The 13585-nt window shown below is 31.9% G+C and overlaps 1 long non-coding RNA gene across 1 annotated transcript; it reads right to left on the minus strand.

The window, feature by feature from the left end:
* Positions 1-9632: 9632 nt before the first annotated feature.
* On the minus strand, positions 9633-11686 carry LOC115989440. The gene is made up of 3 exons (XR_004091930.1): positions 11422-11686; positions 11059-11154; positions 9633-9680 (listed from the first exon to the last, which is right to left on the minus strand). It is a non-coding gene; the product is annotated as an uncharacterized LOC115989440 (long non-coding RNA).
* Between the last annotated feature and the right edge of the window lie 1899 nt (positions 11687-13585).

Raw genomic sequence — 13585 nt, forward strand, 5'->3', positions numbered from 1 at the left:
CATTTACACCAACAATCTCTTATATCAACGGGGTCAATTTTTTGTAAATACGGACTTTCTCAATCTATGTAAAACAAAAGTAGGCTAGCATCTTTGACTTTCAGCTACAACACCTTGGCCTACGGCATACCAACTTTCACACGTTTGAATGCGTTCAGTTAATAACTTCTTTTATTTCCCTACGCAACTCAGTGTCTGTTTGTTTCAGCGTTTGAAGCCCAAAACGTGCGTTTTCAAAAAAGCCAGCCCAAAAATAGTGCTTGGTAAGTAATAAACGCAACTTTTTGAAAAAGTTGCGTTTTAGATTTGTGAAGAAACGCGCGTTTGAGTTTATGGAGCTCCGGAGGTCCATAAACAAAAAGCTCATGCGCGTTTTCAAATTGATCTGTTGGGCTCTTCCAAAAATAACCAAATTACTCTTGATAAATCATCAGCTCTCATCTCATCTCTCTGCTCTCCCAACAAATTTCCATATCCAAACACAAAAAAATCTATAACAAATTCCCAAATCATCTCTTTGCTCTCCCAACAAATTTCCAAATCCAAACACAAAAAAATCTATAACAAATTCCCAAATCAGCTAAGGAAAAAAAAAAAAATCAATCCCTTGCAAATTAGGATTCCTCAAAATGCAAAAAAAAAAAAAAAAAAAAAAAAAAAATCAGAATATAGCATAGAGAATTACAGGACAAAATCGAAGTCGAAGCGTCAAAAACACCGAGCTCTGGGTTCGATCAAATCGGCGAACACCACCCAATCAAACCCGGATGACTCTGACTCCGACCCCATTTTCGATCTCCAAGCCCTTCCCTCTCAGCCACTCACCGTCTCCGAACTCCACCACCTCATCTTCATCGCACACTCCGATGGATTCTACATCGCCAGAACCTGAGTGGGAATGCTATCGATTCTGCCAAGAACCAACAAACGAAGTGCTAAGAGAAAAGGGAGAAAGGAAAAAAAAAAAAAAAAGAGACGAAGAAGGAGAATGTTTTGGTGTTTGGAGAAATGGCAGGGAAGGAATAAAGAAAGGAGGAAAGAAGGATTAAAAAAGGAAGAAAGAAAAAGAAAAAAAAAAAGAGACGAAGAAGATGTTCTGGTGTTTGGAGAAATGGCAAGGAAGGAATAAAGAAAGGAGGAAAGAAGGATTGAAAAAAAAAAAAAAAAAGAGAGAGACGAAGAAGGAGAACGTTCTGGTGTTTGGAGGAATGGCAGGGAAGGAATAAAGAAAGGAGGAAAAGAAGGATTAAAATGGAAAACAGAATGGGTACGTGTGTGGAGGAGAAATTTAGTGGGGAAAAAAAAGGAGAAGAAAGAAATGCCGGGTAGAGGATAAAAAAAGAGTGGAAAAAAAAAAGGAAAAAAAGAATAATGAAATATTATCACAATTTTTTCGTAATTTTTTCACAATAAATTTTAAGGGGTTGGTTATTATTAGTTAATATTGGTGAAAAAAATAATTTTTTTAGAAAGAGAAAAAAATAATTTTAATAGTATGTTAAAATTAAAATTAGTATTAATTTTTATCACAATATTTTTACAATAAATCTTAAGTGGTAGGTTATTATTAGCTAATATTGGTGAGAAAAAAATAATTTTTTTAGAAAGAGAAAAATATAATTTTAATAGCATGTTAAAATTAAAATCAGTATCAATTTTTATCACAATATTTTCACAATAAATTTTAAGTGGTAGGTTATTATTAGCTAATATTGGTGAAAAAAAATAATTTCACAATATTGATTTAAGTATGAAATAAACTCTCTTATATATACATTGTCATTTTTGGTAATTTACATTTCAAACTGCCACTTTTATAAGTGCTAGCCAAACACTCAGCTTTTTCAAAAAGCATTTTTTAACAGCTTTTACCAAACACTCAGCTTTTTGAAAAAAACACTTTTTTATTATGCACTTTTTGAAAACTCAATTTTTTCATTATGCACTTTTTCAAAAAGCTGAACCAAACTCACCCTCAGTCAATTACTCGATTGTATGTAAAAATAACTTTTGAAGTGGTTAACGCCACTATTTTTTATCATGAGAAAAGTAAAATGTTCATATCTCTTGAGAATGTATCTAATACAGCATGTATATGCACTCTTGAACCACTTTGGTTGCAATAACAATGTTAAAATGGTTTTAAAACTCAAAAAAACAAATGAAATATATATATATATATAAAAGATATACTTAATGTAACTTTAAGTGATGTTACATTACTCAATATTTTTTTAATTAGATGCAACTTTTAGCAAACCGACCATTGATTGCATTATTTTTTATATATTCTCAATACTTATAAAATTTCAGGGTAATTAAAGATCGATGCATGGTTTTTAGACCCGGCCGTTTAACAAACCAAAAAAGAAAGAGTTTCAAGGTTTTTAAGATTAAACCAAGGTTCAACCGATATCGAACCATGATGATATTATAATTAATTTAATAATAGTAAAATTAAAATAAAAGTATTAAAATGGAAAACATTAACAAATATTTACTAAAAATACGTCTAAAAAAATTAAACAAATTTCAAATGAATTTTCACCGTCTTTATAAGATTAACAAAAAATAATAAAGCATAAAAAAAAGTGTAAAAAAATTGTTTTTAGTAATCTTTCATATAAAATTTTTTATTTAAACTAGAATCATTTTAAACATAAATAAATATATTGTATATTCACATGTAAAAAGCATAGTTCTTGAACCTCGAATTAAATTATCAAATAATAATAGATTGAGGGGGTAATATAAAAAATTAGAAAACTATAATCTAAACTATAAATAAATAAAATATTGAATCCGAGAATAACACTACAAAGGAGCATAGCCTATTGGTTATTATATCAATATTAGACGTACTAAACCCATGTTCCATCCCTCGCCTACACCTATTTTGATAATTTTTACACCTATTTTGATAATTTTTATATTTAAATGTCAAAACATGATTGAACCATAACACTCAATTAAAAAACCAAATTTCTACCCTAGTTCAATGTTACTCAAGTTGGGCCGGCCTGTTTGGTCCGAGTCTAACAACCTTGTATCTATATCATCAATCAATTGTTTAAATTCAAGTTTTAACATCATGATAAGATTTTCAAAATATGAATTTAGTAACAAGTTATTAGGTGATCTAATATTTATTTAGATTTAAACTAGGATTAAATTTAACCCAATTGGAAGCTACACCTATTTGATAATTTTTATATTTGAAATGTCTGAACATGATTGAACCATAACTCCCACTTAAAAAACCAGATTTCTAACCAGTTCAAGGTTACTCAGGTTGAACTAGTCAATCCAGTCTGGGTTTGACAACCTTGTAGCTATGCCATCAATCAATTATTTAAATTTAATTTTTAACATTGTGATAAGATTTTCAAAATATAAATTTAGTATCAAGTTATTAGGTGGTCTAATATTACTTAGAGTTACACTAGGATTAAATTGAACCCAACTAGAAGTAACAACCAATGAGCATGGGGAGAGTATTTTCAACTGAGTAAGGTTGTCAAAATCGGGATCCTATGTAAAATCGTGGAGGGATGGTGGAATTGTGGATCGTAGGATTGAATCATGAACCGTAAGATCCTACATTTTTTTAGAAAAAAAAAATGGTAATGAATTTATATGTTAAATAATCATATAAATTATGAGTTCATCCAAAAAAGACAAATTTTTCATCAATATATTATAATTTGTATACCATGCATCGCTTTGTCTATACTAACAAGACATAAAACTTCATTTTTAACACAAATTATCCTAAAAAGTTAAATAAATGTTTAGTTAACAAAATCATTAATAAGGTGGAAAATCGGTGTATGTTAAAGAATCAATATATTATTGAAAATAATTTTTTTGGTAAATATAAATTTGACATAATATTCATAATAATTAAGATAAGAAGAACTACAAATTGTTTTATATTTTTCAAAACAAAATACTTATAGAACGACAAGTATTATATTTACTACTCTTACTTTGTTTTTAACTTTATCTTATTTTTGTAGGAGAGGAGTCGTCCCAAAATAAAGTTAAAAACAAATGGTATTCTATCAAGGAAGAATGCAAAAATGTGGTACCATAGTAGAAAAGTAGAAAATTCATATCCCATTAATACTGCCACAGGCCCACTACCCATCCTACCCCACCTTCTTAGGCCTGTTCAAGGATATACCGGCACCGACAAAATCGGTCTGACCACACCGCCCCACCTCACTCAGGACTCCGCTGAAGGTTTTCGACATAGTGGTCAGCAATAGATCTTCAATACCAATGTCGGACCAATGCAGCCATCGACGTCGAGATTTGCACATTAACGAGGACCAAACCAACCCAAGCATGTTTTATATACATGTAAATAATATGTATAAGAAGAGGCCTAACGTTCATCCATGAACAGGGTCATTCCCTCAAAATAAATAAATAAATAAATATATATATATTATATAATGGTAACGTGTGTCAGGAGGACTGGGGAAATTGGAGTAGTCTCAAATCTCAATCAGGTCTTGTCTCTTAAGTCTTGGTCTTGCTACTTGAGTTTTCCCAATTTAAAAAAAAAAAAAAAAAACAACCCGAGTATTTGTTTAACGGTTACCGTTTGAGTTATTGTGTGAGTTTGTAAGATATTTTCTTTTTGCTTTTTTGATCTCAACCACACACGTCTTGTCTGAGATTGAGTTGTCTCCTACTCTCTTTTTCTCCTCTTTAGAATTCAGACTTCCCACTTTTGCTCTTAGAGACTCAAACAATTAGACTCACTCAGCAACCTTCGTTTTTCTTCTCAATCTTAGGCTCCCACCTAACCATTTTTCTCTTCTTTTTTGGCTCTCGGCCACATAATGTAGTTCTGTCTTTGGTAACCCTAACACCTAATTTTTTTAGTTTTATTTTGAAGTCACCAAATGTTTTTTGTTGATTTTAATTTTTTTTTTTTTTTTGGGATTATTTTCTTGTAATTTCAAGGGTAAATTTGAGAGATTCAGCTTCAACCTAGTAAAGACTAAATCTCAATGGCTTAAAGAGTTCATGGTTTTCTCATACTATTTATACTTGTTTTGAGTTCACTACTGTTTGATTTTTTGATTTGCTGTTTGATTTTGTTTTGAGGGTTGTTTTGAGTTCACTAATGTTTGATATTATTATGCTAGAAATATTAATGTTGATGTTGCTACCATGCTAGAATTCTCTTGTTACTTATGGTTGAGACTTTTTTTTTTTTTTTTTTGACTTGATACTTTATAACTGTGTATTTGATTTGGAATGTTGTAAGTCTTGTGATAAGTTGAGGTTTTTAGTCTTATTGTGGTTGAAACTGATAAAAAAAGGCCCAGTTAAAAAATTGGCAAAATGGGCTCAAAATGCTATTTTTAAGAGGCCTAAAAGCCCAAAACTTAGAATAATAATTTATAAAAGCCCAGCCCACATAACCGAACGAACTGCACCGAGCCGCTATGATTAACTGCACCTTGTGTAGACTAGTTCTTCCTTTCCAAAAGTGAGGTGCGGTCAAGTATAGGGTTTATAGGGTGGAACCGCACCCTAAAGGCATGGTGCAAAAAATCTCTAAAAAACCAACTGAACCAAACCGTGTACACCCCTACACCTTCTTACTCACTTTCCCTTCTTCTCTTTTAACATTTGTTTGAGCTCTCTCTCCTCTGTAAATCCGCCGTTTCTCCTCAGTAAATCTGCCCTTTCTCCTCAGCTTCATCAGAATATCTCTTTTGCAAATCTGTAAAACATCAATGGCAAAGCTAAAGTGTAAACTTCCTCTGCTACAAGCACGCATGTAGTATTGTGGGGTTAATTTTTGGTTATATTCTTTGTAAAATCTCTCTTTCTTCTCTTAAACTCAAAGAAAAGATCAAAACCAGGCATTGGTTATTTTTTATTTTATTTGAGCCCAAGTAAATCATCTGTTAGTCTGAAGATATTGGCCAGAAACTGGAATCATGTGGGATTGTTTGGATTGTACGATCCTATTGATCCCACCGATCTTCAACGATCCTAGTACCAATCTTAGATATGAACAATCCTGAAATGATCCGAATCTTTTTGGGCAGGTAAGATCGTAGGATCGTACAATCCAAATCTCAATTTTAACAACCATTCTGTGACCCAGGAGATGTACAGCCAAAACGGGTTGCTAAGAACACTGGGATGAAGCATCCCCTAACAGACAAAGAAATACTTGGTAACCCGGAGTTGTTTGATGCACACCAACAGGATATTGATAAGGAAATTGCAAAAACATATCACACTGGAACGTTGGCCAGAATATAACTAAGTCTCTGAGGGAGGATGTGCCACATGTGGAAGGAAATAATAATAACTTATTGAAGCATCCAATAGAGCCAGAATTGATGAATGTAAAAATGGATAAATGCTTCCAATTTCGGGCAACAACAGTGGAGTATGACAAAGGGGCCAAGTTGACAAAGTTGATTTAGATCATGGGTCCCACATGGATAATGGGAAATTGAAAATACTGGGGAAGGTGGAAGTGTTAGGAAGGATGAGGAAAATATTATTGTGGGCTCAAATAAACCCACTTCAGCCCAAAACGAAAAATGGAAAAGAATTGGCCCACCTCCAAAACAGCTGGACACAATGGAAATTGAAGTGGAGTTACAGTATCAAAAGAGAAAGTCTGATACCATTGAGGGAAGTGAAGGGGGAAAAAAAGCTGAGGTTAGATATTGAAACAATAGCTCTGAGCAAGCTTATGGCTCAACAGTTGGGATCAGCGGGGTTTGCTAATCAGTCTCGCCGGGTTCAATGAGTATCTTAAGTTGGAACTGTTGGGGGTTTAGGAACCACCAGACAGTTCGGGCTCTCAAACGGGCCCATTCTCCTTTTATAGGCACACATGGAAGATCTGGCTAACCAAGATGCAAAATAGAAGTCTAGGGCTGCAACAGAAGCAATGTTATCAGAACTTGATATTTATGACAAGAAGAACACTCACAAAGGAGGTGGTGATTCAAGGCAAGGATAGGGAAAATTCAAGGACAAAAAGAATTGGATGCTTAAGACTTAAGATATGGAGGTGCTAGAGTTAAAAGGTGAAACAAAACTGGAAGATAGTGTAAAAGAAATGGGTATTAACTATTAAGATATAAATTTTGCAGTTGCCCAGCAATGTAACAAAATGTAATTTTTTTTTTTTTTTTTTTCCCTTTAAGAAGGAATAGAATAATTAGATATGACTATTAAATTAAGAAACCAGAGACAGGAAAGCAGCTGAGATCGTGTTTAATTAAGGTTGATAAAAGACAAATCTTTTTAAAACAAAAAGAAATATATAAGATCTGCAAAGAGTTCCTTTCCCCCAAAATATACAATTTGCTTATTGCAGGCAATAGGAGGTAGCATGGTGCAACAGGAAAATGTGGGGCAAATGTAAGTTGTTTTTGTTCATACTTTCACATTTGCTTTGGCTATAATACATGTAAATTGTTTAAATTCATGTGTGTTCTCAATCTATAAGCTTAAATTAAGCTCAACTAGTAAGTTACCCATGCAATGCACGGATAATTTTGTGATATTTTATGTAAGACAACTTTGAAAAATGTTGTACATATATTATAAAGAATAAGTAATTAAATTAGTTTAAAGGAACATATATATTTTGAAATATTAAAAATTAGTTTAGTAGTTTCATTGCACCTTTGTAGATCTCTCAAGGTAAGATTAATTTTAAAAAAAAAATTATGAACCCAAAAAAAGATGCAAAAGAGTAAGATAATAAAAATCAACTAATCTGTATTGTGTTTACTGTCTTCCACTCATCGATAGTATGGCATTAAATCATGGTGTAGGCAAATGTGTCTTATAGATAATTTAAAACCATGGTAGAATATGGTTTTACATTACACACCAAATATTCTCTCTACTTATATACCCAAGACAAAAACTATCCAATCAAATTACCCAAACCTAAAACATATTTAAGCCTCAAAAATTTTTTTTTTTTAAAGAAAAAAATTGCCCAAGGGTTTTGGTGGTTTGATGGTGGTGGAAAGCTAGTATAATGGAGGTGGCAGCCCCTCAAATTCCTTTTTCTCTCTCTTACAAATGATTTATCAATCTCAAGTCTTTTATTTTGGAAATAGTGAAATAATGTGTTTCACTTAACAATCCACAACATTTTCGTGTCTCTTTATATCCTTTCAATGTCTTATCTGGTTAGTTATTACTATTAATCATTTTTTTTTTTTTTTTTTTGCTTTTGTTTTTAATACTAAAACGGTGGGTATGCTAAAATATATGAAGAAGAGAGAAATGAGTGATGTAAGGTCAGACAATTAATGAAAAATTAATGAGATAATAGTAAAAAATAAGTTAATTTGAACTTCTTGATAACAGTTTAAAAAAAAAAAAAAAGGGGGGGGGGGGGGAAGAAGAAGAAGCTAAATGCAAAATTAGAGCACCACATGGCAGGACCTCATACACTCCCACATGAGGTCTCTACTTTTATATATACTATCATTTAACCCGCGCAATGTACGGGACCATTTTTACATATTAAAAAACAATTGAAGGATGATTATTTCATGGACTAATCTAATAATGACTCTAATATCATAACATGATTAAGAGTACTTAATGAATATACAACAATACCACATGCTTTTTTGTAAGGATATTCTGGAGAGAATAATTTAAGAAACAGGGTAGCATACATAAATTGTCTAGGACAAAGTTTCCTAATAACTACAGGGAAGAGCTATTAAATGAAACTGGTGCAATCAATCATAGTAAATATATATTGTACCAAGTTTCTCTACAATAAGTTAGGAATGCAACTATATCTTTACATTAGATATATTTGCCAATGCAACTTGGATTGACTTAGATCCAGAATGACATCTTCTTCTCTAATTTGTCTCTCTATCTTCAATTTCAAAATTGTTAAAATGTTACGAAGCATTGGTTGATACTTTAACCTTAAATTGCAAACAAAATGTAAAACTTAAAGCAATGGTAACAAACTATTTTTCTCAAGTAGATTTCTTGCATCAGATCCAAAGGTCAAAATAAAATTTATAATATTTAACTAATGCATTATAGTATACAATTTATAAAGCAATCAGTAAGTACGTTTTGTTGCTAGTTTAAATAATACAAAACTCATAATACAACAATACATATAATTTAATTACTTATTAAAATCTTTCAAATATTTTATTCCTTGCTTAATGACTTTATGCTTCATCTCTAAATCTTGTAGGTCCAAAGTTGTCAACAACCATGCCTTTAAACATTGCATTTAATTTCATAATTTCTTCATCTACTAAACATATAAAAAATATCATCAGCCAATGTAAAAAATATTCCTAAACCTTACATTGCAAAGAGGAAAATTAATTCCAAGAATACAAAGTCAAACAAAATATATATCTTGAGGTAGGGGGAGAAAAAAGAGATCCCTTAAAGCCAATCCTTATTGTGCACTTGCACTAATTGAAACTAAAAATTGGTCCCTCAAGAAAATGTCCAAGCCTATGTAAGTGCAAAGAAAGTGGCTATGTAAGATGCCATCAAATGGTGTGTTAACCTAATAGTTCGCATAGAAATCTCAACTATGTTGCCACAATCCATTAAAAAAACATTATTAATAGTCAAATATCCAACTTCAAAAGATCTATACATTGCTATAGATTCTGCAATTTTAAGCACAATTAGTAGGAAATTATCTAAAATTCAAACTAAATTAACCAATTTTTTTTAGATAGAAATAGAGAAAGGGAACATGTGATACTAATGAATCTTCCAAGTACTTAATGGGACTATATCAGTTGCTATCATCCAGGCTCTTCACACTTATAACTGCAGAATGAATCAAGACTTTTGATTGTTACATTTTTAAGAAGTGTAAGTGTTTGTTTGTAGATTCCAGCCACTGTTGCAAGAGTACTCTTAACTGATAAATTAGGAAAACGACCACTTTTATTGGTAAATATGGAAACGGATATATTTTTGAGGCAATAATTTACATCATCAATTAATTGTTAATGAAGTCACGATATGTGCTTCAGTTGCTTCCTTTTAGGCCTGTCATTCTTGTTTCAGGTTTCTCCCAAATCCAAATTTTCTACATCCTTATTTTTCAACTCTCTTCTATTGTTGTTAGTAAAAGAATCATCCTTGAAAAAAGTAAGTTTATTATAAGCAGAACCTCCACCAGTAGAGCTCACTCCCATTTTGGCATATATTAGCATAGTGGTAACACAATTTGTGTGTCTCAGATTCTGTATCTTTTCCTTACATTCTTAAAAGAGGTTTAAGTTTCCTATATTCTTATTCCAACGCTTATGGCGTAAATATTAGTACCTTACAATAAATCCGACAATCTTCTTGGACTCAAAGCCCTTTTATTGACTTTGCCTATGACCAAAATCACTGGCATAGAAAGTATTCAATTTCTTGTGCCATCTGAGTAACGCCTATGGTTGTAATCATCGGCATGACAAAGTATGCAATTTCTTGTGCTTCTTTTCCATTGTATCATAACTTGATTCTTAAAAGAAGAAGGGACCTTAATAGCTCCTGGTCATTAAAAATTTCCACTAATTTTGTGCCAAGATGTTAGGTAGTAGTAGTGCAAATTAAGTGACTAATATGTTTACTGTTTAACACCACACCACACTCAAGGGTATTGTGCAGCTTACTCCTAAACAGATTGTCAGATTTTTTTTTTTTTTTTTTTTTTTTTTTTTTGGGTTTGGTATTCAAAAAAAAAAAAAAAAATTAAAATGAGATACCTGTTCAGCAATCTTGAACAACCATACTAACCAACCAAAACCTTCAAAACAAAAATAAAATCGCCACAAAATCCAAAATAGCAACAACCCCAACATAACATTTCACAGTTGATCATATAAAAACCCAAAGATTATATTGCCCATTGAACTTGTTTACTGTTTCTTAATGTACAAAACTAACTAAAGTTTACAATGCCCATATAATAAATATAGAGAGGGGAAACAAATGCAAAATAAATACAACAAAAAAACCATATAGCAAACCAAAACAACATACCCATAATCAAAACCAAATCAAAGAATCCCAGGAAATAGCAAATTTACTGATGCGGCCTAGTATTGGGAATTCAACAATTCCCAAGGTCTCAACCCTCTGTAAGCCAGGAAAACAAGATGTGAAATTAGCTGTAATGCAGATATGATCATGTACACCTTAACTTCAGCACTATATAAAATTGTAACAAAAGAAACAAAGAAATGATTTAAAAATAAAAAAGAACAAAGCAATAAAAGGTAGGACTAATATAACCAAAGAGAAGAAATTTACTATGAAATTCTGCATTGATGATGAGAGAAAAACCCCAGTGAATGGGCAGAGATTAACAAAATGAACATAAAAAGGTAGAGGAAAGTAACAAACCTTGGAGGTGGCATTGATAAACATCAAAGATTGACAATTTATTCAGCAATCTAACAATAATTTTATAATTTTATAAACAATAAATTTATAAATTTATGAACTATTAAATTTTTCATAATTTATTCACCAATGCAGGATAATTACCAATCAAAGTGAGAAGCTTACCCACAAATTAGCTTTCCAATGCCTCAACTCTCCTTTGCACTGTTCTTCCTCATTCATTGGGCCAATAATCTCTTCTTTTATTTATTTTCCCTATATCAATATTCACGTGTCAAAAGAAAAATCAAAGTTCATATAACATTGTGTCTCCAATTTATTATAGGCAATTGAACACCAATCAGTCAGGGGGGAAAAATCCTAAAAATAAATTAAAAATATCACTAACCAGTAACCATTCCTCAGAACACTGAGAGACAAAGCCTAGGTGGAATTTGATCTTCTATGGTGTTTCCCTGGAAAAAAGAAACAGAGAGGAAAACATATTAGGAATTGAAATCTATAATTGCAGCAAATCCTAATTAGAAACCCCAAATCCCAAAATTAATAACAACCCCCAAATCGAAAATTTAGTAATTTTCCTAGTGTCCTTGTTTATTTTCTTTTATACTGAAGGCTATCAAAAGGTGTTTTAACGCTGCCAAACAGATCAAAAGGTGTTTTCCAAATCAAAACCAGTTTTCCAAAAAAAAAAACTATGAACGCAGATATTATAAAACAGGGAAAGGCTTAGTGATATCAAAATAAATCGAAAAATTGAGAAAACAAACATTTTCATGGAGAATCCAAAAGCCTAAAACAAAAAGGAATCTAAACCTATCCAACAGTTTTTTCTTTCTGCTTGCAGCGGTGCTCTAAGTTTGGCGAGGGAACGGAGAACTCTCTCTGCCTCTCTATTTCTATGTCTCTCTTTTCTCTCGATCTGCAGAGAAAGAAATTGAATGATTTAAATCCAAAAAAGAAGAATTCAACAAACCATTACCAAAGATATTTAATAAAAAATAGTCAAATATCATAATTCCGATTTCCTTAACCCTAATTTCAGGAAACAAAATCTCATTGCAATTGTATAAGTGGAAAACATACAACAAAACTAATTTAACTTTAAATTTGTAGGAAAAAAAAAGTCGGAGAAAGAATAGGAACCCGTCGGAGGCATTGTTAATCAAAAATCAGAGGGAACTCTTGTTAATTTTTGAGTTTTAATCAGGAACCAAAACGTAACTTTGAAAATAGATAAAAGGTCAAATCTTCCTTCTAAATTTGGGAAAATTTTTGAAAGAAAAAGAATAGGTACACATCAGAAGCATGTCGTAATGGGCGGGGTATGACTCCTCTTCGTTATTGACGCTTCATCTTGCTTACTTCTTCTTATTCCGGGGAAAGAAATTAGCGGATAGTTAGATGAAGAAATCTGACAGGAAGTGAGAGACATATTTTCATTCTTGATTGCAAACTGCAGTTTTTGATCTCTCGAATTCTCTCCTTCTCCATTCTCTGCCTCTCTATTTCTCTATCTCTCTTTGAATTTTTTTTTAAAATAACAATAAATATTAAACAATTTAGTTAATTGTCATATTTCAAAACAATTTTGAAAAATAACATCTCGAGTATCTAAAACTCGAGTTCCATCTTGGAACTCGAGTTTTTAAGTCTCGATTTGGAGAAAAATAATTCCGCTAAAAATCGAGTTTTAAAGACTCGATTTCCATAGCAAAAAACGCCGCTATATGGCTTTAAAACGTCACTATAGGGATTAAAAACGCCACTATAGGGCACCCTAAACCTGGTACTTACAAAAAATTTTTGCAGGAAAACGCCGCTATAGGGCTTTAAAACGTCACTGTAAGTCTTAAAAACGCCACTATAGGTGAAATTTTTTGCATGGAAATCGAGTTTTAAAAACTCGAGATCTATGTGGCATTTTCACACTTACAAAACGAGTCTTTAGGACTCGAGTTATAATATAGATCTCGAGTTTCTAAAACTCGAGATGTTAGTTTTCTTAATTGTTTGAAAATGTGCCTAACTTACTATTTTGAATGGCTGAAGGAATCTGATATGCACAATACCTCATCTCTCTTTTCTCTCGGTCTCTCTTTCTCCTTTCTCCGTGTAGCAATCTTTCTTTTTTTTTTTTCTTTTTTTTGCTTTTTTTGTCTTA

The sequence above is a fragment of the Quercus lobata genome, chromosome 5 (assembly GCF_001633185.2).
Source record: "Quercus lobata isolate SW786 chromosome 5, ValleyOak3.0 Primary Assembly, whole genome shotgun sequence".
NCBI classification, from domain to species: Eukaryota; Viridiplantae; Streptophyta; class Magnoliopsida; order Fagales; family Fagaceae; genus Quercus; species Quercus lobata.